General features: G+C 42.5%; 1 long non-coding RNA gene across 1 annotated transcript; it reads left to right on the top strand.

The window, feature by feature from the left end:
- The first annotated feature begins 8 nt into the window (after positions 1-8).
- On the top strand, positions 9-27265 carry LOC136792409 (uncharacterized). The gene is made up of 4 exons (XR_010836149.1): positions 9-684; positions 6981-7112; positions 16632-16746; positions 26551-27265. It is a non-coding gene; the product is annotated as an uncharacterized lncRNA (long non-coding RNA).
- The last annotated feature ends 77 nt before the right edge of the window (positions 27266-27342 follow it).

The following is a 27342-nucleotide window of genomic DNA, read 5'->3' as shown; positions in this document are numbered from 1 at the left end:
CCGCCCCCACCGCCGGGGAGGCGCGCACGCCGGTCACCGCCGTCCCGCTCCCGACGGCGCGCCAGCGCGCGCCCCCTCTCTCCCCGGAAGTCGTCCTTCTCCACGACGGTCCTCTTTTGCTCTCCGGCACTTAAGCTGCTGGCCATTGGATCGCTTGCACCGCCTGCAGCCTCAGCTGCGGTTTCTCCTGCGACGACCGAGATCCTGGGACCCAGCCCGCCTGTTCCCAGACTGCCTCCCAGAGGTGGAGAGCGACCTGCGGGAACAGACGCCGTAACCCCAACTTGGTGTGGCCGCGGGCTCTGGCCCTCTGCTTCCCTCCCCCGACGCAACTAACTTGTAAAGTTCAAATTGCTCCTGTTCCTAGTGGTCCCTTTACAGGACCTATGTCGTGGCCCTCCTTAGGATAGCATACTTTACGGTACTGTCGAAAACGGCTTTCTGCTAACCTTAAGAAATGACAGGGATCTCCAGGGATGGACGACGGAAGCCCTGAATCTGAGGAATGAGGAAGAGTATTTGGTTGCAGCTAATTCAGCATCAAAACTGCAAACAGACAACATCCCCAGAATACCACCATTAAATTTCGGGGCCTGGCCCACTCCTGTCACTTGCGGGCCATTCCTGTCATTCCTGCGTAAAGCATCCTTAGAAACGCAAACCTAAGCAAAGTGAATAATTTTGGTAGGTAAAAATATTACATATTTCACTTTTGAATTGAAAACCTTGGTCCGATGTGGAGTTATGCAACCTGGTAAACATGAAATGAAACTCTAAATTGGAGTAAGCTGTGTTTTGTAGGAATTCGGGGTTTAAAGTACTAGGAAGATGGAATTTCACAGAACGTTAAGTCCCTTCTCTTGCAGGTGTGTTCTTCCACAGTTGGGCTAGGAACAGTGCCCTGATTCATTTCAGGTGTCCCTAACGTTCTCATTAGTCTCAAATCAATGGTTCAGCATTTTTTCCACTTTCAGACCCACAAGTTTTCTGGCCCTGTCCCCCCCCTCACCCACTCCCTTGGGGCCCATCTGGCTTTCAGTGCTTCATTCCCATGGTCTTGGTATTTGGACTTTAGACCCTCAGTCCTAAGTGTCTAGAAGTCCTGGACACCAAGATAGGCACAGGGAAAAGAATGACAAACACCTGACTACAAACATTAAGTGCAGTGTCATTTTCTAGAATTTTTCATAAGAAGTTTTATATTTTTTATTAGGTGTTGTTTTATACCAGAAGATCAAATGTCGAAGCATGTTTGAACCCAAAATACTGACAATGACTTGGTGTCAATAAATAAAACATTCCCTTAAGATTCATAAAGTATTTGTCACTAAAGTGAATGTACTTAAAATTTTAAACCCCATCTATAAGGATTAGAATAAACAGAAGCTATTTATCAAAAACAAATAGCAAAGAATATAACAATATTTACACAGAAAAAAATACGCCACTAACTCACCAACTGTGTGACTATGAAAGGATTTCTTACTGCCCAAGCTGGGTCTGTCTTGTTCATCATTGTATTCCTACAAGCTAGCACAATGCCTGTCACATATTAGGGGCTCAATAAATATTGCTGACACAGATACTGAGAATTACATAAGAAAATATACATTAAATGTCTAGTTCAGAGAGGGCAATTTTTTCCCTGTATGACTCCTTAAGATTGATTTAAAGCATAGTTTTTTTAAATTAAGAAAGCTTTTTATTTCTCTGAAATAAAAGCCATAAAAGTTCAACCCAAGCGTGTTTTCCAATATACTGTTAGTAGAGGAGCAGACAGATTTTAGGCACTATTTCTCTCTTGGGCACCGTTGAATATGGTCTCTTTGTTAAGAAAATAGTTTAAAACAATGCTTCACGAAAACTATGCTTTGTAATACTAGTTATTTGTTCAACAAAAACAATTTTTTTGAGCTCTTAGAATGTGTTGCACAGTTTGATCAGTGTAGGGCTTCAGCTGTCAATGAATAGACATTTTCCCTGTTTCAGTCTAGTGATATGAGAGAGAAGCTTCAATTCCAGAACAATCACCTGTCATAGCTGCCTTGTCCCATATCAAATGAGGAGTTAAGCATCCTCCTTAATGCCAGTGTCATGGTTTTCTGTCACAAACCAGTAGTGACATTAAGGAATCGCTGAGCCAAATTTCTAATTACTGAACTTCCAGAGAAAATGGGTCATTACTAATTATGCCAAAACCAAAATTGATTTTTTTGGCTGATATTCTCCAGTTTTCAAGTGGAAAATACAAAATGCCTCGGAAAATACAAAATGCCTCTAGCTAACACCTCAATTTATTCAATTACCTATTGGGTACATTTTGTAGCTAATTCATTCTGCTCATCAGGAGCTAGTGTCACTCAAAACTAGTAATGCCATGGGAAGATCTTTTACCAGTAATTTTTTTTTTTTTTTTTTTTTGCGGTACGCGGGCCTCTCACTGTTGCGGCCTCTCCCGTTGCAGAGCACAGGCTCCGGACGCGCAGGCTCAGCGGCCATGGCTCACGGGCCCAGCCACTCCGCGGCATGTGGGATCCTCCCGGACCCGGGCACAAACCCGTGTCCCCTGCATCGGCAGGCGGACTCTCAACCACTGCGCCACCAGGGAAGCCCTACCAGTAATATTTTTGATGTTTAGATTCTCTGTCACATTATCTGGTACCGAACACTGTTGTTGTTTATGTTGCTTTCAGTCTAACTCAGTCTAATCAAGTAGATACATAATGGATGCTTAGAAAATATTTACTGTACTGAATAGAAAATAGTCCTTACCCACAAGACAGAATGTTTTAATTGCTCTACTAAATACGTACAAACAAAATACAAAAGAGATTCTTAGTCTTTATTAGGGTAAGGCAACTTTTAAAATAAATTGAATTTTTTCATGTATCAGATTGGCAAAGTTGTAAAAAGATTATAATACCCAGCATTAGAATATGGGTAAATACGAATTAATGAGAATACAAGTGGTTACAAACACTTTGGATGACAATTTATCAGTATTTACACTTTTCTAAAGAAATGCATATTCCTCTTTGTACGGCAGTTCCACTTCCAGGGTTACTATTGATTTGCAAACTGGCCCTCATACACAGAGGGCAAGGAGAGACCGAAGAAAGAGGCATTCCACTCCAGACTGGCAGGTGGGTGGTTTAATAAGCAAGGGAACTTACACAAGAGTAGATCTCTGCACCTGCCCTCCAGAATCTTCAAAGTTTATATAGAGGCCTTAACAGGGTTCAGCCACATATGTCATCCAGACAGTCTCAACAACACTTTATTCTCTCAAGACTGTGTCCTTGGAGCAGCAACCACTGTGGGAAAGGTCTGCAGAACATACAATCCAAGGATGAGGCGGGGGGGAGCCTTCAGTTCCTGGGTCCATCGCAGGGGTCAACCAGTGGTCACATCCTCTTGATGACCTCCTCCAGCAGTTACCTCTAACAAAAAACAAAACCAAATCAAAAAGTGGGCAGAAGTTCTAAATAGACATTTCTCCAAAGAAAACACAGATGGCCAATAGGCATGGGGAAAGATGCTCAACATCACTAATCATTAGAGAAATGAAAATCAAAACTATAATGAGGGGCTTCCCTGGTGGCGCAGTGGTTGCGAGTCTGCCTGCCGATGCAGGGGACACTGGTTCGTGCCCCGGTCCGGGAAGATCCCACATGCTGCGGAGCAGCTGGGCCCGTGAGCCATGGCCACTGAGCCTGCGCGTCCGGATCCTGTGCTCCGCAACGGGAGAGGCCACAGCAGTGAGAGGCCCGCGTACTGCCAAAAAAAAAAAAAAAAAACCCTATAATGAGGTATCACCTCACACCGGTCAGAATAGCCATCATCAAAAAATCTACAAACAATAAATGCTGGAGAGGATGTGGAGAAAAGGAAACCCTCTTGCACTGTTGGTGGGAATGTAAATTGATACAACCACTGTGGAGAACAGTATGGAGGTTCCTTAAAAAACTAAAAATAGAGCTACCATATGATCCAGCAATCCCACTCCTGGTCATATAACCACAGAAAACCATAATTCAAAAAGATACATGCACCCCAGTGTTCATTGCAGCACTATTTACAATAACCAGGACATGGAAGCAACCTAAATGTCTCGTCAACAGAGGAATGGATAAAGAAGATGTGGCACGTATATATACAATGGAATGTTACTTAGCCATAAAAAGGAACAAAATAATGCCATTTGCAGCAACATGGATGGACCTAGAGATTGTCATACTGAGTGAAGTAAGTCAAAGACAAATATATGATATCACTTATATGTGGAGTCTAAAAATAAATGATACAAATGAACTTATTTACAAAACAAAAATAGTCACAGATGTAGAAAACAAACTTATGATTATCAAGGGAGAAGGCGGGGAGGGATAAATTGGGAGATTGGAATTGACATATACACACTACTGTATATAAAATAGATAACTAGGGACTTCCCTGGTGGTCCAGTGGGTACGACTCCATGCTCCCAATGCAGGAGGCCCGGGTTCGATCCCTGGTCAGAGAACTAGATCCCGCATGCCTGCCGCAACTAAGAGTTTGCATGCTGAAACTAAGAAGTCCACATGCTACAACTAAAAGATCTTGCATGCCACAATGAAGATCCTGCATGCCACAACTAAAACCCAGCGCAGCCAGAATAAATAAATATAAAATCTTTTTTTAAATGTATAACTAATAAGAGCCTACTGTATAGCACAAGGAACTCCACTCAGTACTCTGTAATGACCTATATGGGAAAAGAATCTGAAAAAGAGTGGATATATGTATATGTATAACTGATTCACTTTGCTGTACAGCAGAAATGAACACAACATTTGTAAATCAATTATACTCCAATAAAAGTTAATTTTTTTTAAGTGCAAAAAATTATGTAAAAGAATGTTCATGATAGCTTGGTAATATCCAAAAGAAAGAGGGAGAGGGAAAGGGGGAAAAAAGAGAGAAGGAGAGGGAGGGGGTGGGGTGGAGAGAACTAGAGTCCATCATTTGGGGACAAGTCAAATTATTAGGATACTAAGTGGCCACTAAAAAAACTTACTAGATCTTTACACACTGATGTCAAAGATATATCACTACGTGTAAAAAAGCAAGTTGAAGATCAATGGGAATAAGATGATCTAGTTTGCATAAAAGCAGAGGAAGAGAGAGAGGGAAGAAGGGAGATGTGTACGTAATAGTATGTTTTTCCATTTTACTGGCTCCGGTGGAAAGGGGTGAATATCAAGCTGTCAGGGAATCCTAACATTAATCAGGCCACACTGGCCAACTACATTAACTGTTCCTTCATATAAGCCTGGTATGAAGAGAAGATTAAAAACAAACAAACATATATAAATTAACTGTATACTTCCAACACTTGGTGAACATATTTCTCCAAGATTTCTCCCTTTCAACTCTGTTTCCGTACTCTTTCCTGACCCTCTCTCTTTCTTTTATAGCCATAGTGACAAACCAGTCACCGTATTTTGCTCACAGCCTCCTGTATCAGTCACAGTTCTTTGGATTCTGTTATAAGTTGCAGACACTGATTCTGGATCACTTAAGCAAGAATGCACTTTATTGGAAGGATACTGGTGACTCAGCAAATAGAAGGACTGGCAGGGAAAATCCAAATAGCCAAGCTTTGAAAGACCAGAAACCCAAATAATGTCATTCCATCCGAGATTCAAATTCCCAGGAGAGACTAATTGGCCCAGTCTAGGTCCTAAGCCCATCACTGTGTGTGGTTTGTGGTGGAGCGGCTGTGGTGGGGATGGGTTTGACCATACGGAGTGGAATGGGAAAGAAGTAGTTCCCAAAAGGAAAGGAGCAGTGAAGTTCTCTTACCTCAGTAAAAGGCAAGGGATGCTGTGCAAGCACAAACAAAAACTGCTCATTACCACCAACTTTTAAATGGAGACATAACTAAAGAATTTTATATCCTTTTATGATCACCGCTGCTGCCCTTTAACTGTTTCAAAACATATTTCAGGCAGAATCAGAATTATTATTTTTTTAAATATTTACCTGATTCCACTGCCCTTTCACACTATTTTATTTCCCTATTTCAACATGATTTGGGGTTTATAAAAAATATATATTTATTTATTTAGGCTGCTCTAGGTTTCAGCTGTGGCACTCAGGATCTTCATTGCAGCACGTGGGATCTATTAGTTGCAGCATGCAAACTCTTAGTTGCGGCATGCATGCATGCAGGATCTAGTTCCCCGACCAGGGACCAAACCCGGACCCCCGGAATTGGGAGCACAGAGTCTTACCCACTGGGCCACCAGGGAAGTCTCTCAGAATTTTTTTTTTTTTTTTTTTTTTTTCTGTACGCGGGCCTCCCACTGTTGTGGCCTCTCCCGTTGCGGAGCACAGGCTCCGGACGCACAGGTTCAGCGGCCATGGCTCATGGGCCCAGCCGCTCCGCGGCATGTGGGATCTTCCCGGACCGGGGCTCGAACCCGTGTCCCCTGCATTGGCAGGCAGACTCTCAACCACTGCACCACCAGAGAAGCCCTCAGAATTATTTGAAACAAATTAATGGAAGTTCTTTCCAATGATATAAATTCTTTTAAAAGTAATGAGTAACCTATTAATTGTAAGGTTGACATCTCAGGGACCCTATTTAGAAAATTCTCTCTTACGTCTAGGTCACCTATCATGGAACTTAAATTGAACACTTGATGATACATCAGAATTTTGGTTTCTAATCTTAGAACCATCTGTGTGGGATCAATTTTCACAGAAAGTTCATCACTATCTTACAGTAATATAATGTAGATGAATGTTCCTGATGCTTCTAAAATTCTAATCCCACAGCACTAATGTATGAATTCAAGCATGCCATTAAGAAAAAAAAATTAACTTCATTCATTAAAATCGTCTTTTTATTCAAACTTTGCTAATGTTTCCCAGGTCACATCAGCCTAAAGGTAAAATAAGTCGTGTAACTGTCAAAAATAAAAATATTTTTCCAGATTCAGCCTGTTGCTTAACAGAAGAGCAGCTCCACTTCAAGTTGTCTCGGAAGTTATTTTCCCCAGGAGCTCTGACGACTCACCTGACACATCTTTGGTAGCAGAAGAGGCAGGCTTTCTGCTGCAGACGCAGTAAGTGCTGCCTCCATTCATGCCTTGGACAGCAGCTCTTGTCCTTTTACTTACTTTTTTTTCTTAACACCTCCTTTCTTCCAGAACAAAGGCAATCTTGCCTCCCAGGGGCATAATGTCTGGAGACGTTATTGTTTTTCATGACTGGAAAAGGAGGGTGCTACTAGTATCTAGAGGGTAGCTCTAGGGATACTGCTAAACATTCTGCAATGCACAGGACGCCCCACCACCAACAAGCAATATCTGGACCCAAATGCCATTAGTGCTGAGACAGAAAGACCCTTCTCTGGACTGAGACCTGAGTCTCAGAGAGCTGGCCTAAGGGACAATCTGAGGAACAAAGCTGTTCCATCCTCAAAAATCACCAGTCCCCTGGTGTTTTTAAACTAAACATGTTCCTTCTCTTTGCCTTCCCTTAGGATGATAGGACTCTTGCAACATTAAAGGTAGAATTGCTTCCTCTTTAGAGAATGTAATGATCATTTGGGGCACTGAACAAGATACAGTCCCTCTGTCATGGCTATGGTTTTCTGTTCCCACACCTCTATCTGGACCCAAGCTTCTGGTGGTAACAGACCCCACTCCCTTGACCTCAGAGGGGGGTGGGGCTGTAACTCAGGTGAGCCAGACAATAGGCCTTCCCCAGGAGGTTTTTCTTTTTAATTCTAACTAAGGAAAGAGAATCTCTTTTCTGGTCTGAAGGCTATAAGGCAAGAGGCTCTGGGGGGGAACCATCTCCAGACAGTGAAGCTCTCCTGCAGAGAGGAAGGAAAGCAAGGAGAGAAGAGAAAGTGAGCTCTTTCATCCTAGGTCATCCTAAATCCAGCACCATTCTCATACTTCCTACCATTTGATTTTATGTGCAATCAATTTCGTCTGCTGTTTAAGCTAGGTTAATTTGGGTCTTTATCATTTCCAACATAAGAATCTTGGCTAATATACCTGTCTTCAAAATCCTTACAGTTAAGTACAACAGTATTGGGCAGCTCATGAAAAGTGCTTATATGAAGTACACACAGGGCTCCTGAAGTTCTGGTTATGTTTTTTTACTCTAAAAAGGGTTCAAGATTTTTCATTTCTTAACTATCCTTTGAGTTGTACGTTTATGTTTTATGGAAAAAGCAGTTCTTTTATGATGAGCACTAAAAAATAGCAACTTAAAGGAATTTAAGGGAAGAAATTTAAAGGAAGGAAAAAAATGGTATTTGACCTAGGCCATTAATAATGGGTTTTATTTAAATAAGAGTAGGGAAGGGAAAAAAACTTTTCCTCCACTCACTTGTTATATGCCTGAGGCCCATGAATTAAACTGCCAAAAGACAGATTAATAGGAGAGAAAGCATCCAAACTTTATTTGATGCTAATATTTTAACTTTATGCATGTGGAGGTCTTCATAGAAAACAAGTGAAGACACAAAGAATTGGTTATACCTGGGGGCTTATAAAACATTTTAACAAAGGGCAGTAAATTGTAGACAAGACAAAGGAAAGGGGGTTTGGGTTTTAGGGGTGGTAAATTGTGGAAAGGTAAATATTGGGGGAAACGAATGGAAGATAAGGGTCACTTAATAAGTGCAGACCCATCTCTGTGCTGATTTTCTGGCTCCAGTGATAAGCCTTATTCTCCTGGTATGGGAGAGGGGAGGGGAAACACCTTCACAAAGGGAAATTTGAGCAGATGAGGGAAAAGAGCTCTTTCTGTGTTTGCTGCTTCTTAATTGCCTTCAGCAAAAAATAATCCTTAGGCCAAAGTGGCATATTTTGGGGAGGCATGTTCTGATCCCTTTCATAAGTAAACTGGAATCTTATATATTTTACACTTTTCAGATTACAGAGCATTCTTAGTTCTCACTCTTACTACTCACAATTCTATGAGTATTCTCTATCCCATTTTTTTCTTCATGAATAAATACTCAGCAATTCATCTAATTCATCAAGAAATTAATTGAATTAATTGCAGAAATGGGGCTGAAATCCAGGTGTTCAGCTCACAAACTCAGTGTCCTTTCTATTAAGGCGCAGCTGCTTCTGAACAGGGGAAGGAATCACAAAGAAGAAAGGCTAGGCCACTGCCCCCACTGAGCTCCCAGGGCACCTGGCATGTACCCCTATCATTCGCTGTCATGCGTTACTGAACTTTTGTGTGCATATTTCAATATCCTCCATTAGGCTGTAAGTTTCACCCTTTTGTTTTTGGTCTTATTTGTTCCCATGCCCAGGACAGGTGTTAGAAAAGTAAATCAGTAAATATTTGTTAGATGATAAATGGACAGATGAATGCATGGATGAGAGTTAAGAAGCAGCGAAATGCAAAACAGCTTTAGGGATCATTGTGATTGAACTATACACTTCAGTAGAGGAATATTGAGAAATACCTTCAGCAAAGTAGATTGGGGCAAAATTATGGGAGGCTGTGAATGCCAACCCAAGATGTTGGTACTTTAGCCAAGAGGCACAGGTGATACTAATTCTTTCTCTTCAGGACGACTGACCTTCCTAATGGGTGGGAGGAAGAGTTATTGTAATTGTCCAGGATTTAGGTGCTGGGAATGTGGCTGAGGGGACTGAGGAAATGGAAAGGGAAGGAACAATGTTGGGGCTATCACTAGTTAAATCCCCTTCTGCCTCACGAGTACACGGAGCAGGGTCACCAGACTGGTGCCTGCTAAATGGGCAGTGGTGCACGGAGTTAGACAATCAGTCTATCAAGTCAGGTTTCAAATGCCAGCAAGATGGAGTACGACTAAGATGAAAGGGCCAAAGGCAGAATCATACTTAAGGTTGCAGAGCCAAGGATTTGGAGCCCACAGGATATGGAGTCAAAGTTAAGCAAGTCCTTAGCAAGTACGGAGGGTCCTTGATAGTGTTTAATAGTGATACCCCTTTGCATTAGTTTCCTATTGCTACCATAACAAATTGCCACAAATATAGTGCTGTGTTGCTTGAAACTTATTATCCTACAGTTCTGTAGGTTGGAAGTCCAACATGGGTCTCACTGGGCTGATACCAAGATGTCAGCGGGGCTGAGTTACTTCCTGGAGGAAGTAGAAGCAAATCTGTCTCATGACCTCTCTGCCAGCTTCTAGAGGCTGTCCACAGTGCTTCACTCGTGGACCCTTGCTATGTCTTCAAAGCTAGGAACACTGGGCCAATTCCTGCTCATGCTGCCATCTCTCTGGTTCTCTCTCTTCTGCCTTTCTCTTCTACTTTTACGAGCCCTTGAGATTACATTGGGCCCCCTGGATAATCCAGGATAATCTCCCTATTCTAAAGTCAATTGATTACCAGCTTTAATTCCATCTGCACTCTTAACTCCCCTTTGCCATTAAGGTTACATATTCACAGATTGCACAGATTAGGACATGGACACTGTGTGTGTGTGTGGGGGGGGGGGGGGGCTCATTATTCTGTCTGCCACACCTTCCCCCTGGGAGGGAAAGTGTCAGGCCTGGCTTGCAGGATGACAGCCCTACTTGCTGAGGTGCACAAATGCCAAGAGAAAGCCTAGAGACCATCTAAGCCAGGCCAGTCTCAGAAATCATCACTTTCTCTCAGATTTTTTTTCCCCGTCATGATGAATATTTATTCATGGAAATAGAGTTCCCATAGTCCCTTTACTCAGCCATCCAGACTGGGGTACTGGAGCCAGCTTGTAAGGCTTGCAAAATGTTTTTATTACATTTTCAAGAATTTTGCAACATCAGGCTGACATCAACTAAGGTAGGACTATTTACACCATGGCAATGAACAAACATTACAAATTAGCACCTTTCCCCTGGGAGATGTAGGTATTACACATTTGCCACGCCACTGAGTTTGTATGAATTTAAAAGTGAGCACCATCAACAGGCAGGCTGGGACCCACATTATTTAAAGGTAGTGGCTAGCTACTGCAATTGGTCTGGGTCTCCCAGACAAATGCCAAAAATCAAATAAATTACAATTTTGTCTAATTAGCTTCTGCTCTCCAGTAGGACATACAGGATTCAGTTTATTAGTTGCTAGGGTGTTGCCAAGGCTAATTGGAGTCATGATGTACCTAAGCTGGGTGGGCACACCAGGAAGGCCATACTTTGTTAATAATACATCCTGATCTTAACAAGGTTATAGATACCCACAAATCCACCCTTGATGAGGGCTCAAGCACTTCAAATCTGGTCCAGGAAGTGGAGAATTAGCAGAACAGATAGCAATATCACATTGGAATCATGTTTCATCCATATTCTTTTAGTCAACCAAAAATTGGGGGCTTGTACTAGGAATACGGAACACCACAGTAAAAATGACAGTTATGGTTCCTGCCAAGGCTCACAGGCTACCTTGGAGGGAATTGTGTGTGTGTGTGTGTGTGTGTGTGTGTGTGTGTGTGTGTGTGTGTGTGTGTAGGCAGTGGAGAGAGGAGAAAACAGACCAATGAACAGGCAATTACAATGCAGGGTGACTGGTTCCTGGAAGTATTTATGAGGGTCATCTTACTGAGATTGCCCAGGTCAGGCAAGAAGTCCTGGATAGAGTGACATATAAACTGAATCCAACAAGTAGTAGTAGTAGTAGTAGTAGTAACTAACATTTACTGAGTACCTTCCATGCTTCAGTCTAAGTCCTAAGGTCTTAAACTCATTTACTTCACTTAGGTCTTCTGACACCCATGAAGTAGGTATAATTATTATCCCCATTTTACAAATGAGGAAACTGAAGCACAGCTAACTTAAATAAAGTTGCCCAAGGTCTTATAGTGAGAGTAGACCTGGGGGAGTAGGAGTTAGCCATTTTAAAGGATCTTGGAGAGAAGACTGTTTCAGTAAAGGGAACAGCATATGGAAAGTCATGATGGGTTCCGGGAAAAGAAAACAAGCTGTTTGCTTAAAGATTCAAGCCCAGGGTGATGAACTATGAAAGCTACAGAGAAAAGCACAGACTGGATCATAAAGAACCTGGTAAGCAGTGCTTATTTGTTTGATCGTTAATCCAGGTCATGAGCAAGTTGGCTTATTTTAAAAGGATCACTGCAGTATAAGTACGGAAGCAGAGGGAGAAAAGCCAGTAAGGAGCATGTAATCCAGGAAAGAGATGAGAGGGAATGAATGTGCTTGATGAAGGGAGTGCAGAAGGGGTAAGAGTTGAGGATACTCCCCATGTCTGCCTTGGACCGCTGGAGAGGTGGTGATGTCCATCACTGTGATGGACAACACAGATGGAAGAGCAGGTTTATGGGGGAAGATAGCAAGTTCAGGTTCAGAACACTAAATCTGAAAGGCCTATAGGACACCTGGGAGGAAGTGTCCAGGAAGCAGGTGGATCAATGTGTTTGGTGCTAAATAATATTGTATAGGTATAACACTGTGGGACAGTGTTAGAAAAAGTTGATATCATCTCTCAGAATATGGGAGTAACAGTGGTGTGGAAAAATCTTTGATCAATGGTCATTTGTGAGTGCAGTGTTGGTGGGTCCACCTGCCCCTCTTGCCAGCTGAACCATGAGTGCTGGCAACTGGACATTGTCATTCCGTATGGTGTACACATAGCTTCTCCATCACCTATTTTTTCCTGGTGTCAAAAGACTCAGTATGGGCTTCCCTGGTGGCGCAGTGGTTGAGAGTCCGCCTGCCGATGCAGGGGACATGGGTTCGTGCCCCGGTCCGGGATGATCCCACGTGCCACGGAGCGGCTGGGCCCGTGAGCCGTGGCCGCTGAGCCTGCGCGTCTGGAGCCTGTGTTCCACAACGGGAGAGGCCACGACAGTGAGAGGCCCGCGTAACGAAGGAAAAAAAAAAAAAAAAAGACTCAGTATGGAAGTCTACAGCAGAGGCTCCACATCCCTCTGCCATGGCTTAAAGAGAAGGGGGGTTGGCCTGACAGCTGGGTTTCTCAAAGTTAAAGGCTTTCCCAAGCTGCACAGAGCATCAGAGACAGAGTGTTCAGAGGTGAGAGTTAAGTGTTAATCTAAAATCAGTGAATCATGGAAAGTGCCCCTTGGAATCACAAATCAAAGAGCAGAGGCAGTTATCAAAAGCTAGGAATGGAGGTCAGGGATTTGAAAGTCTCGCTGCAGAGAACAGGAAGCAATGGCTCCAATGAGGAAGTGGCAGGAACCTTTGGCTGAATCCTGGAGAGTAGTGCTCTTCCTGGTGGAGAATGATTCTAGTTCTTTCCAGCAGTGAATTATGGGGGATGAAAAGGGGAAGATGCCAACAGACTTAACATATCAGTGAATTGCTTGTATCAGAGGTGCATACAAGAAAAACAAGAGCCACAGGGAAACAATAGACCAGCTTTCCTAACATTTGATCAAGTGCCCAAGAAACTTCAATGCAGGGGCAAAACGTGAGGTTGAGCATAGAGCTCATTTTTTTTTTTTTTTTTTTTTTTTTTGCGCGGTATGCGGGCCTCTCACTGCTGCGGCTTCTCCCATTGCGGAGCGCAGGCTCCGGACACGCAGGCTCAGCGGCCATGGCTCACGGGCCCAGCCGCTCCACAGCACGTGGGATCCCCCCGGACCAGGGCACGAACCCGCGTCCCCTGCATTGGCAGGCGGACTCTCAACCACTGCGCCACCAGGGAAGCCCCGAGAGCTCATATTTAAGGCTAAACGGGGGCATCCTATGTCTTCTCCCCTGAATCTGCCCATTTGACTCCCAAGACCTAAGTGTAAGATGTCACAATTTTCTGAGAGAAAGCCCAGGCTCAAGCACACTCACCTGGGCCAGAAGTCAGTACTGGCAGGAGAGGCCCTGATAAACACCACCCCCTCCCCCATCCCCAGTGCAGTGTGACTGGGAGGCATGAGGCTCAGGCCCTGAAGCTGTGGTGCCTGCCAGGAGCTTCTCACTCCCTCCGCTAACACTGTGATGTGAAGGCATGCATCAGGGAGGGCATGAGTCGGCTGCCCTTGGGCCTAGGAGCTCTAACTGCTAGCAGTGCAGCTGGCCCAAACTGCCCTCACCAGAAGGAAGAGCAGACCCGTGGCTGGTCTGTTTTCAGGATGACAGCTTGAAGTGACAGGGAAAGAGAAGGTGCAGGTCTGGATCCTGCTTTAAGACATAATAACCTCATCCAGAAGAATGCGGCCTAATGAATGTTTGTCAGGTTACATTCATCATTCTTCTTGCTCCTTTGTGGGAGCAAAATGGGATAGAAAGACGGGTTCACCTTCTCTGCCATAGGTAAGGAGCAGAGTTAGTCCTACTTTCTCTAATTAGGAGGAAAAGAAATGGGACCCGGGCTTCCCTGGTGGCACAGTGGTTGAGAGCCCGCCTGCCAATGCAGGGGACACAGGTTCGTTCCCCGATCCGGGAAGATCCCACATGCCGCCGAGCAGCTGGGCCTGTGAGCCACGGCCACTGAGCCTGCACATCCGGAGCCTGTGCTCCGCAGTGGGAGAGGCCACAACAGTGAGAGGCCTGCGTATCGCAAAAAAAAAAAAAAAAAAAAAAAACAAGAAATGGGACCTGAACAAATCAATCGCTTAGTTAGACATAAAGAAAAACTTCTTAACTGTAAGAATGTGTAGTGGGTTGAACTGTGTCCCCCTAACTCATCTCAGAATGTGACCTTACTTGGAGATGGGGTCATTGTACATGTACTTAGTTAAGGTGAGGTCATCCTGGAATAGGACCAATGTCACTAATCCAACATGAATGATGTTCTTATCAAAAGGGGGCATTTGAACATAGACACGCACACAGGAGAAGGCCATGTGAAGATGAAGGCAGAGATCGGCACTTTTGCAAGCCAAGGAACACCAAGGATTGTCAGTAAACCACCAGAAACCAGGCCAGAGGCCTACAACAGATTCTCTTTCCCATGCTTCACAAGGCACCAACCCTGCCAAAACCTTGACCTCAGATTTCCAGCCTTCAGAACCGCGAGGCAATACATTTCTGTTGTTTAAGCTACCCAGTCTGTGGTACTTTGTTAAGGCAGCCCTAGAAAACTAATACAGAATGTCAAAGCACTATCTGTAGTTTTTAAAAGATATTTAAAATAGAGTTGCACCTTATATTATTCACATAAGTAGCCATATTCACTTTACAAAACATATTCACATCAAATTAATCATGTATAATGTATAAATAACTATAAATTTAGTAAATATTTATTACTAAATAAAATATATTTATTTAGTAAATATTTTAAATAAACAATTATTTACTCTGCACAGCACCTGCTTGAGTGTCAAAGCTTGAGTTTCTTCTAGTTTTATGTCTTTCTAATTTTATCAACAAACAGTACCAAATCTCATTGCTTCATGGTAATCCAGATTAAAATCATATTTCTATTAATAACTGAGGATTTACCTAAAAGGCTTAAGGGATTATATGTGGAAATACAGCAAAGATTGAGGAATAAATCAGTAACTTCCATTAAGATACAACTGATCTTTTCAAATAAACAAAAATTATAAACTTGCATTTTATTATCTGCAACAAACATTTGTTAAGTATGTATTTCAAATCACCGTATGCAGTGCTGGAGATCTATGGAGGAGGTGATAAAGATACTGCCCCACGGGTCCTACAATACAGTTGGGAAAGTCAGTGCAAAAGGAGAAACAATAAACAACACAAGTTAGAGTGTCCACACAAAATGCTGTAGATACCGTTGCTTATCTAAATACTGTTTACATTTTCTCTCATGAACAAGGGAGTCGATCTTCACACTATCATATAAACTCATCCTTGGATATTGTCCTATGACTAACCTCTCTTGACTTAGCCATGAAAAAAGGAAAATTTTATTTATTTTTTGCATTATCTACTGTAGGACCAGGGTCATTAAGAACAGGGAGGTCCTAGGTTTGGGACTTCTCAGATGCCATTCCCTGGCTCCAAAGGAGAGAGAATCTATGGAAGGGGTGTGCTGTGGGTGAAAGAACCTGGTATAGCTCTTCACTCCTAAAGTGAGAGGCTTGGGCTTCCCTGGTGACGCAGCGGTTGAGAATCCGCCTGCCGATGCAGGGGACACGGGCTCGTGCCCCGGTCCGGGAAGATCCCACATGCCGCGGAGCAGCTGGGCCCATGAGCAACGGCCACTGGGCCTGCGTGTCCGGAGCCTGGGCTCCGCAACGGGAGAGGCCACAACAGTGAGAGGCCCGCGAATCACACACACACACAAAAAGGATAAAGTGAGAGTCTGCTATCATGGGGTCTAGGGAAAGTGCCATCTCAGAGCTGCAGTTGGCTTCAGTAACCTGGCTCACTTCCCAAGCTGGCTACGTGTGCCTTGTCTCTGAACTCCTGGCACATACTTCCAGTCCTCCTCCGGCCACTTCTCCTTCCCTACCCATCGCATGTATGGAAAAGTGCAAAGTCCTTTAAATCTTCCGATTCAAAACTACCATCGATCTTCTTAATAATTACACAATTCCTGCAGGACAACACAGTTGATATTCTATTTCTCACTTATAATGTGTCCAAAGCACAATCCCAACCCTGTGTATAAAAGACACAGCACTTTCAATCTCTTCTGAATGTGCTGATATCCTAGCAATAACTCTATCCATTTTCCTTTTCTGGTTAGGTCTCAAATGCTAAGCTGAATATTATTCCATGCAGAAGGAAAGAGCACTGGATGGGGAAACAGTATACCTGAATTCTGGTTCTGAACCTGCCCTTAACTATCCGTGGGATCTCAGGTAAGTCACCCCTTCTCTCCTGAGTCTGTTTCTTCCCAGCTGTTCATTATGGAGCTCAGAGATGGGACTGCCTTACCTAAAGAGTAACCCAGAACAAGAGGATCAGGGTAGTAGAAGATTGGCTCTTTTTAAAGCCGTGGGATAAACTGGGTTGCAAAGCATAGTCCAGAACCAAAATCAAGACCAATCACACAAGGTGTTGAGTCAAAAAACCAGGTCATTTAAACCACAAAGAGGCCCCAAAATAAGCCTTTGTGACACACGTGAAATTCCAGAGCAGAGAGATAATTTTAGGAGCTGACAGGAGTGTTTTTCTCCAGGCAGCATCTCTCTACCACCTCCACCTCCATGAGGTTCTGGTAGAGATGCCTAATACTCCATCACCTACTACATGAACTACATCAGGTCACTTAGCGTCCCTCTTGCTGGGAATTTAAATCTGGGGCAGAAAAAATTCCAGCAGCGCAAGGCAGCTGGACTTGAGTCACCAAATGGTGGCATCTCAGCCCTCCTTCTGAGAGCTCCAGAGCTGCCTTTGTAAAGCATTTCTTCTATCAGTATCTTTCAAATAAACCTTCTTTTTGGCTAAAGTGACCATTCATTTTCTCTTGTTTTCAACAAAAGAACAAAGTGTCTCCCCAAACAATTAGAATTCAAATAGGCACAAGTAAAAAGCTCTGGTCTTCATGGACAGCAGAACTCATCTGCTGGCCAGGAGTGGGCAGAAGGCATGTTGGAGTGCCAGGAAGTGGTGAATGGGAGGGGCAGGCAGCGGTGGGAGGACAGTAGACTGTTTCTCATTGATACATGAGCTGATTATGCCAGAGGATTTCTAAGCTCTAACATCCTATGATTCAAAGTGGTGAATTCCATGGGCCAAATGATTAGTACCACATTTAAGTGGGATGGAGGGAGAAAAGGCTTTGTCTTTTTCTCTTTCAGTCTTAACTGTTTTGGGTAAGGGCTTAGTGAACGGGAGTATTCAGAAGTATAGTGTGATGCATGAATCCAGGCACTCTGATTCTCAGCTGTAAATGTAGAGAGGCATGCAGGTGACCGAGCCCTGGTAATAACACTCATGTGACATTTTTCATATGTCTCACAAATCAATCCTGCCAGATCATTAGGTGAGCCCAGTTTTATCACAGAATGTATATATTTATCCTTGGACACCTCTGTGTGTGGCAGTATTGGTGTTTTCCTGCTTTTCCAGGAATATTTCTTAATTCAACATCAGTATACACTTTTGTACCCTGGGTTACAATGACACAAAAAACCCTCCATTCATCTTGAAATTGAGCTGAGGAGCACAAGCTCAGTAGTTGTGGCACGCAGGCTCAGTAGTTGTGGCTCACGGGCTCTAGAGTGCAGGCTCAGTAGTTGTGGCATGCGGGCTCAGTAGTTGTGGCATGAGAGCTTCAGTAGCTGTGGCTCACGGGATCTAGAGCGCAGGCTCAGTAGTTGTGGAGCATGGGCTTAGTTGCCCCTCAGCATGTGGGATCTTAGCTCCCCGACCAGGGATTGAACCTGCGTCCCCTGCATTGGAAGGCGGATTCTTTACCACTGTGCCAACGGGGAAGTCCCTATGTACTTGATTATTATCTTTACCTACCAGAATAACAAGCTCCATGAGCACGGATATTTATCTATTTAATCAGTACTGGATCCCCAATGGCTAGAGTAATGCCTGGTACATACACATTGGTTGAATGAATTATTGAGTTCAGATACATAAGACAGGACATTCCTTCCTTCCTTGAAGCCATGGATTCTAAAGGCACATGACAAGGCTCAACCTCAAGCAGGCTGCATTCCACTGAGAGATTTGAGAAGGTAAAGGGTATATCCCTGGTAGTCTGTCTTACAGGCTGAAATTCCATCATTGGAAAATTATCCCTTGATTCAAAGTCTCCTGTCTGTTGGGACAGAGTTTTCATTATGAGCAGCTAAGGGTGAGTGATCAGATGACTGCCCACAAGGATCAGGGCTCAGGAAAGATTTCAGCACCTGGAGAGCATGTGACAGGTGGCAGGCCTGGGCCAGGTGTCCTGTGGCAGACCACACAGGTGCTCGACACTCGGAGGTTAGTGTAGGCTCAGGCAAGGGAAGGTGTAACCAGAGCAGCCCCAGGGGAAGGTAAAGTTGTAAGAGATGATGAGCCTGACCCTCAATTTTCTCTCACCCTAGCTCTATAAAGGTTACTTTTTAGCAAAAGACTCGAGGGGGTCAAGCTGTGAGCATCAAGAGACTAAACAAGGTTAAGGAGTAAAAATATTGGGGGAATTTGACAGCCAGGATAGTAAACCCACTGTCCAGTTTAAGGCTGTTCCTGGGAGCTGGGAGAGGTAGGAAGAAGTTTGAAGATGAACTCTGGGTCACAGTCACATACACCAGGATGTTGTAGATGCCCTGTTTATTAACATGTAATTATTATCTCCCTTATTTGTATGTCTTTTGTGAAAACTCTATATATCCCATCCTGCTTTTCACAAGCAAGGTTTGGAGCTGCCTAGAAAAGCACTGGACTAGTGAAGGGGAGGTCTTTTTGATTAAAACAGGAGTTAAAAGACATGGGATCTAGAGCAGCTATACCGCAACTCGGCCATGTTATCTCAGGTAGGACTGTGACGCCCTCCTGTATTAGTCTCCTATGGCTGCTGTACCAAATTACAGCAAGCTTCGTGGCTTAAAACCATACACATCTAATTCTCTTACAGTTCTGCAGGTCAGAAGCCTGAAATCAGTTTAACTGGGGTGAAATCAAGGTGTCTTCAGGGCCATGTTCCCTTTGGAATCTCTAGGGGAGGATCTGTTTCTTTGACTTACGGCCTCTTCCTCCATCTTCAAAGCCAGTAAGATAGCATCTTGCTTCGGTGATTACATCACCAAATCTTCAAATCTGTCAAATCTTCCTCTGTTTTCCTCTTTTATGGAAATTTATAACGCATTTAGGGTTCAGCATGAACCTATGAGCATGAAGGATGATCTCCTCATCTCAAGAGCCTTAAATTAATCACGCCTGCAAAGTCTCTTTTTCCAGACAAGGTCTTTTCACAGGTTCCAGGGATTAGGACCTGAATGTGTTCGGGGTCATCATTCGGCTACCACACCCCTAGATCTTAGTTGACCCACATGGGTTTTTTTGTTTGTTTTTTTTGTTTGTTTGGTTTTTTTTTTTTGCAGTATGCGGGCCTCTCACTGTTGTGGCCTCTCCCGTTGCGGAGCACAGGCTCCGGACGCGCAGGCCTAGCGGCCATGGCTCACGGGCTTAGTTGCTCCGCGGCATGTGGGATCTTCCCGGACCAGGGCACGAACCCGTGTCTCCTGCATCGGCAGGCGGATTCTCAACCACTGCGCCACCAGGGAAGCCCGACCCACATGTTAAGTTTAGGAATTTTGCTGTATGATCTACTATTCACGAGTATAGGAATCTTCTGTCTGTTCTATTGAATTCTGAGTTAAAAGATGAAAAATTAATTAGCCACTCGCATGCAAGGTAGAGCTGTTGGTTGTACATCTTGGGCACTAACCAGAACCTTGATTTCAGGGGGTGAAGTTAGGGGGTTGGCAAGGGAGCAGGGATGGGATGTTGTCATTCACATGAACCATTCTTCACTTGTCATCTGGATCAATCAACCAGTTAAAAACAAAAATGGCCTTGTAGCAAGAATTGATACAGAAATGAGCTGGGTGAGTTCAGTTTTGGCATCTTGAGATTACAGAATCACTCTTCTGATGAACAGCCAACTCTAGAGCGTTTTGGAGGGAGGAAGACCAGTGAAAGGGAAGCCTGTGGGCCGTGAGGAGTGCAGAGAGGTTGAGACACAATTTCAAGACCTTCTTGTGCATGAAGTGTTTAACAGCCATACTATGACGTTATTGCTCAAGTTCACTGAAAGCAAATATTAACAAATTTACCAAATGTAAACCCATCCAAAAGTCTGCACCTTTTTCTCACTCACAGCTTTTTAAAAAGACTGCCATTACTTTATGGATGTTGGGGAAGATGCCCTTAGAATGAAAAGATGAATAGGATTTGTCTCAAAATATCCAGGGAAGGTAGGAAAATGGGAAGGTATTCAAGAAAAAATTAGATTGGCCATGAACTGATAATGATTGATTCTGAGTGATGGGTACATGGTGTTTCACTATACTAACTCTGTACATTTATTTGTGTTTGAAATTTCATAATCAAAAGTTATTTTTAAAAGTACTACCACTAGTTTTCTAATAAAGCCACACTGCTAAATAACAAGATTACCACTTACTTGCATAAACATTTACAATTTCTTACAGTAAACACAGTCAAACTCCTTATCAAAATATAGCTAGGTACATGAATGTTTTTGACAGAAACAGAAACCTCTGTACTAGCTTACTAGATCATACTATTGAGATCTGTAGGCAGAACTGATACTTTTAGCTTTCTCTAGAAGTATAGGTGTTACTTTGCCTGTGGCTGTGGGTTGGGAACCTGAAAGTCAACAGGATCACACCGGTACATTCTGAGCTTCTCTTCAATCAAAACCTCTATAAAAGATTAAATACACCAAGAGTGGCATGAGAATATGAAAATAGCTGACTACATTTCATGCTCCAGCCTCTGAATCCCAAATCCCACTATCTATTCATCCAGCTTAAGGGGCAGATATATGTAAACAGTGCCCTTCCAAAGATCCCTCATTAAATAGCTGTCACTAAGAAAACTGGACTAAAAAAATCTTACCTCCCATATGGACAATAGTAACAGCATCTTACCTGGTCTCACTCTCTCTTCCAAACCATCCTTTATGTAGATGTCAATCATCTTTCTAAAACACGTCTATGACTCTCTAACTTCCATTCAAGAGACCTTCACACGTAGAGGATAAAGACCAAACTCTGTATTCCATCATTTAAAAACCTCAACAACAGCTTCATCCCATTCTACCTGCCCTGCCTCTTTCTTCGTAACATGCCTCTCCCTTTTTTTTTTAAATCCCTGAGGGCATGTGTGTTGATTCTTTGAACTGGTTGTAAATCTTGCTGGTTCCCTCATTCATGAGTTAAACAAATCATTGACTCGTGTTTTTATATAAAGTATGAGTCGTGATTTCTCCCTTTTACTGGCAAAACCTCTGTGTAACTTCATGTATGCTAACCCCTACCCTCTTGTGCCTTTGGTTTGTAGTACGTTCTTCCTGTTACTAGTCTCCTGTGATAACACTGCGTCACAATACTGTCACCCCTGGTCACAAGAATCTGACCTTGACTTTATCCCCGGTGCTTCATACAGTGCTTTGGTGTGTACAGGCACTTGACATGTTGAGTGAGATCTGGGGGAGAGGATGCAATCCTTGGGCTCTCCTGGGTTTGCAGGTTTGGGGAGGGCACATATTCCTCAGGCTTTATGACTGCCTGGGTCCTCCACCACCCGCTTCATCCCCACCCTTACTTTCACACTACCTGCCATATTCATTTTCTACTGCTGCATAACTAGTCACCACAAACGTAGAGGCTTAAAACAATATCCGTTTATTACCTCGTGGTTCTGTAGGTCAGAAGTCCAGGCAGGCTTGTCTGGGTTCTGTGCTCAGGGTCCCTAGGAATCATACAATTCTGCCTCCCATACCTGCCTACCTGCTAACAGTGTCATCCAACAGAAGTGAGATTCAGAAGGGCATTCTGTGCACTAAAGTTTAGGGAGAGAAGCTGGCAAAAGGGGAGCCTCTTGGGGTAAAAGGACAGAGTTGTGCCTGCAAGGGCAAAGACTGACAATAAGAAACTGCTCTCCAAAGCCCATGGGCAAGAGCACTTCATGTACTTCCTATACCCACCACTTAAAAAATAACAGGCAGCTAAATGCACCTTCTGAAATCTGTCTAACATGGATAAAATTCTAGAGAGGGTTGCCAGACATATTAATGAAATAATGTATCTGAAAATACTAATTTCTAAACTATAAAGTACGAACCAAACCTGAAGTTATTACTATTCAAATGTTTCATGTTATTAATATTTTTGTTATGTAAAAGAAGAACTGACAGTTTTTGAATGTTTGCTGTATGCCAAGTCCTACACCTTCACACGGATTATGTCTCACAGCAACCCTCTCTGGTGAGTAGTAGTAGTGTTATTCCCATTTTATAGATGAGGAAACTGATTACCAGAAAATTTAAGAGAATTACCCCAAACTCATACAGTCAGGAAAATAGAGCCAAGATTCAAATGCAGGTCTGTCTAGTGCCAAGCCTGTTTGTGATCATTATGCTTTTCTATGGCTGTTAAGGAGTCAGAGAGACAGTTACAATCAGGGAGAAAGACCTGAAGATGGACAGACAAATGGAGAATATGAACATAGACCCAGGCTCTGCAGGGTTGGGTTCACTAGCTAAGGTAACCTACTCTAGTTGCAGTTTGCTTTTCACAGCTTTTCTGGAGTCCTTCTGGAACTCTGTTTCATATTCCTTGTTTTCATAATGTTTGATATGAAATTAGTTCTTGAGTATTCACTTGTTCTTTACGACTTTCACTTTTTTTTCCTTGCCAAATTGTCGGGGATACCTTCTGTGGCTGGGGCCAAGATGGAGCATTACCATACTGATTAAATTGCTATGGACAGAACAAAATTACCTCATTGGAATTAAACCAAAACCTAGCCATGACTAAATATTCCCTACTTCTATAAAAAGCAAAACAGTGGGGTTTGGAGGACAGATACATTATGAAAGCTGTCTCATGGAAGGAAAACTAAAGAGAAAAAAGGGAGAAAAGGAAGCCAGTGACACGTGGGAACAGGGAGAAGGGGAAATGGTGGACTGGTACAGCAATGATGTTGGAAATGTGGCTATCCATTTAGGGGGGAAAAGTTAGCTCCTTACATCACAGGGTGATTTAAAATATCACCAAGTATGTAATTAGATCTGTCTTGCCACTGTTCTACTTGCTGATTTATTAATTTAAAAATAAATAAATTCCTATATCAATATCACACTGTAAGGTTTTATATTGTATTCTGATATCTTATAGGGTAGGACCTCCCCATTGCTGTTTTTCAAAAATTTACTGGTTTCAAAGCAATGTAGAGAAAGAACAAAGCTGAAGGCATCATGCTCCTTGATTTCAAACTATATTATAAATTATAGCAATGAAAATAGGATAGTGCACAGATCAATGGAACAGAATAGAGAGCCCAGAAATAAACCCACACATATATGGTCAGTTAATTTATGACAAAGCAGCCAAGAATATACAATGAGGAAAGGACAGTCTCTTCTCAATAAATGGTGTTGGGAAAACTGGACAGCCACACACAAAAGAATAAAACTCGACCACAATCACACACCATAACATAAAAATTAACTCAAAACGAATTAAAGACTTGAACATGAGACCTGAAACCATAAAACTCCTAGAAGAAAACATAGGTGGCAAGCTCCTTGATATAGGTCTTGGTGATTATTTTCTGAATCTGACACCAAAAGCAAAAGCAACAAAGGCAAAAATAAATAAGTGGGACTACATCATACTAAAAATCTTCTGCACAGCAAAGGAAACCATCAACAACATGAAAAGGCAACTTACTAAATGGGAGAAAATAGTTGCAAATCATATATATGATAAGGAGCTAATATCCAAAATACATAAAGAACCCATACAAGTCAATGGCAAGGAAAACAATCTGATTTTAAAACTGGCAGAGGATCTGAATAGACATTTTCCCAAAGAAAACATACAGGTGGCTAACAGGTATGCGAAAAGATTCTCAACATCATTAATCATCAGGGAAATGCAAATCAAACCACAAGAGATATCACCTCGTATCCGTAAGAATGGTTATTATCAAAAAGGCAAGAAATAACAAGTGTTGGAGAGGATGTGAAGAAAAGAGAACCTTTGTGCATTGGTGTTGGGAATGTAAATTGGTGGAGCCACCATGGAAAAGAGTATGGAGGTTCCTCAGAATATTAAAAATAGAACTACCATATGATCCAGCAATCCCATTTTTGGGTATTTATCCACAGAAAATGAAAACACTAACTCGAACAGATATATGCACCCCCATGTTCACTGCAGCATTATTACAATAGCTAAGATATGGAAATAACCTAAGTGTCCACTGATGGATAAAGAAATCAAGGTATATATAATATACATACAGTGGAATATTATTCAGCCATAAAAATAATGAAATCTTGCCATTTATGACAACATGGAGGAACCTCGAGGGAATTATACTAAGTGAAATAAGTTAGAGAAAGACAAATACCATACAACCTTTCTTATATGTAAAATCTTAAAAAAACAAAAACAAAAACAAAAAAACACACAAGTTCATAGATACAGAGAACTGATTGGTGGTTGCCAAAGGCATGGGGTGGGGAGTGGGAAAAATGGGTGAAGGGGTATAAATTTATTTTATTTATTTATTTTTAAAAATTTATTTATTTATTTATGTCTGCATTGGGTCTTCGTTGCTGCGCACGGGCTTTCTCTAGTTGTGGCAAGTGGGGGTTATTCTTCGTTGTGGTGCATGGGCTTCTCATTGAGGTGGCTTCTCTTGTTGTGGAGCATGGGGTCTAGGCACGCAGGCTTCAGTAGTTGTGGCACGTGGGCTCAGTAGTTGTGGCTCACAGGCTCTAGAGCACAGGCTCAGTAGTTGTGGTGCACGGGTTTGTTGCTCTGCAGCATGCGGATCTTCCCGGACCAGGGTTCGAACCTGTGTCCCCTGCATTGGCAGGCGGATTTTTAACCACTGCACCACCAGGGAAGTTCCAAAGGGGTATAAATTTATTTTAAGAGAAAAAAGAGGAAAGTGCAAAACAATATATATCGTATGCTACATTTGTGAAAAAAAATTATTGGCTATTTTTTTCACATTTTCTGTTCCAGATGAACTTTAGTATCAGCTGTCAAGTTTCACTTTATAATTTCAATTGAAAGGGTATCAAATTCGTGGATTAATAATTGACATTTTTACACTCTCGAGACTTTGCATCAAGGAACCTGGTATGTGTACCACTTGTTTTTTTTTGTCTTTTCATAAATTTTGTGGTTTACATAATTTGGGTTTTACACATTTTTGGAAGTTTATTCCTAGATGCATAATAGTTTTTGTGGCCATTGTCCATGGAATTTTTTGGCTGCTATATTTTCTAATGTACAGGACAGCTAGCTTATTGAGTTCTTTTATAAGATCAAATTGTTCTTTGAATGATTTCTTGAAATTTCTAGGAAGACAGAGATACTGATTGTTCAAAAGAACAAATAGTTCTTACTTCGTTTACTTGTTCTTTATTAGCTAGGACCTTCAGCAAAATGTTGAATAGGGCTAGTAGTGGAAGACACTTCCTTTATTGGGCTTGCTTCTAACATTGCCCCATTCCAAACGATATTTGTTATTATTTTTTGATATGTACTCTTTATCAGATAGAGAAGGTTTCCTTCTATTCTTGGCTGGCTAAATATATTATTACTAACCGGTAGTGAATTTAACCAAATATATTTTGTGAATCAGTTGAAATACAGTATTCACTGGGTTGTGTTAATTTCTGGAGCTTGGGGTCCTCTTTCAGGTTCATGTGGTTGTTGCTAAAATTCAATTCATTGTGGCTGTGGGACTAACGTACCTGCTCCTTTCTGGCTGTCACCTGGGGGCAGCTCTCATCTCCTAAAGGCCCCTCATGTTCTTTGCCATGTGGCCTCTTTACACGCTCTCTAAAGACTCTCTAACAACATGGCAGCTTGCTTCTTTGAAGCCAACAGGAGACTCTCACTTCTGACTCCTCACATGGAGTCTTATTTATTTATTTATTTATTTTTTAGGCCACACAACACGGCATGCAGGATCTTAGTTCCCTGACCACGGATCAAACCTGTGCCCCCTGCATTGGGAGTGTGGAGTCTTAACCACTGGAATGAAGTCCCAGATGGAGTTTTATTTAATGTAAGGTAATCACAAGAGTGACATGTTCTATTATATAGTCTATTCTGTTCTATATCTATGCCCTATTCTATTGTATCCTGTTCTACTTGATTTTATTTACATTTGCCACACTCCATTGGCTATAAGCAAGTCACTCAAGGAGAAGATATTATATATTAAAGTTGTACATAATGTGGCATACATCATGTTCTCTCATTTTAAAAAGTCTCTAGGGCTTCCCTGGTGGCGCAGTGGTTGAGAATCCGCCTGCCGATGCAGGGGACACGGGTTCGTGCCCCGGTCCGGGAAGATCCCACATGCCGCAGAGCGGCTGGGCCCGTGAGCCATGGCCGCTGAGCCTGTGCGTCCGGAGCCTGCGCTCCGCAATGGGAGAGGCCACAACAGTGAGAGGCCCGCGTACCACAAAAAAAAAAAAAAAAAAAAGTCTCTATATTTGTGATCACACTCTTTCCAAAAAAATTCCTAAGGGTTTTTATTTGTGCCTTTATTTTTACTTACATTTGTCAGATTTTATATTTCCAAAGAACTAGTTGGTTTTTTTCTATGTAATTAATTTCTGCTTTATCTTCAGTCATTAAACAATTTTTTGGATTTATTTTTAGTGTTTTTTGTGTGTGTTTTGACTTCAATGTTTAATTCAAATTCATTGAATCTTCAAACTTTCTAGTGTT

This window comes from Kogia breviceps, chromosome 13 (genome assembly GCF_026419965.1).
Source record: "Kogia breviceps isolate mKogBre1 chromosome 13, mKogBre1 haplotype 1, whole genome shotgun sequence".
Classification (NCBI taxonomy): Eukaryota; Metazoa; Chordata; class Mammalia; order Artiodactyla; family Physeteridae; genus Kogia; species Kogia breviceps.
This window is presented reverse-complemented; position numbering and strand designations above follow the sequence as displayed.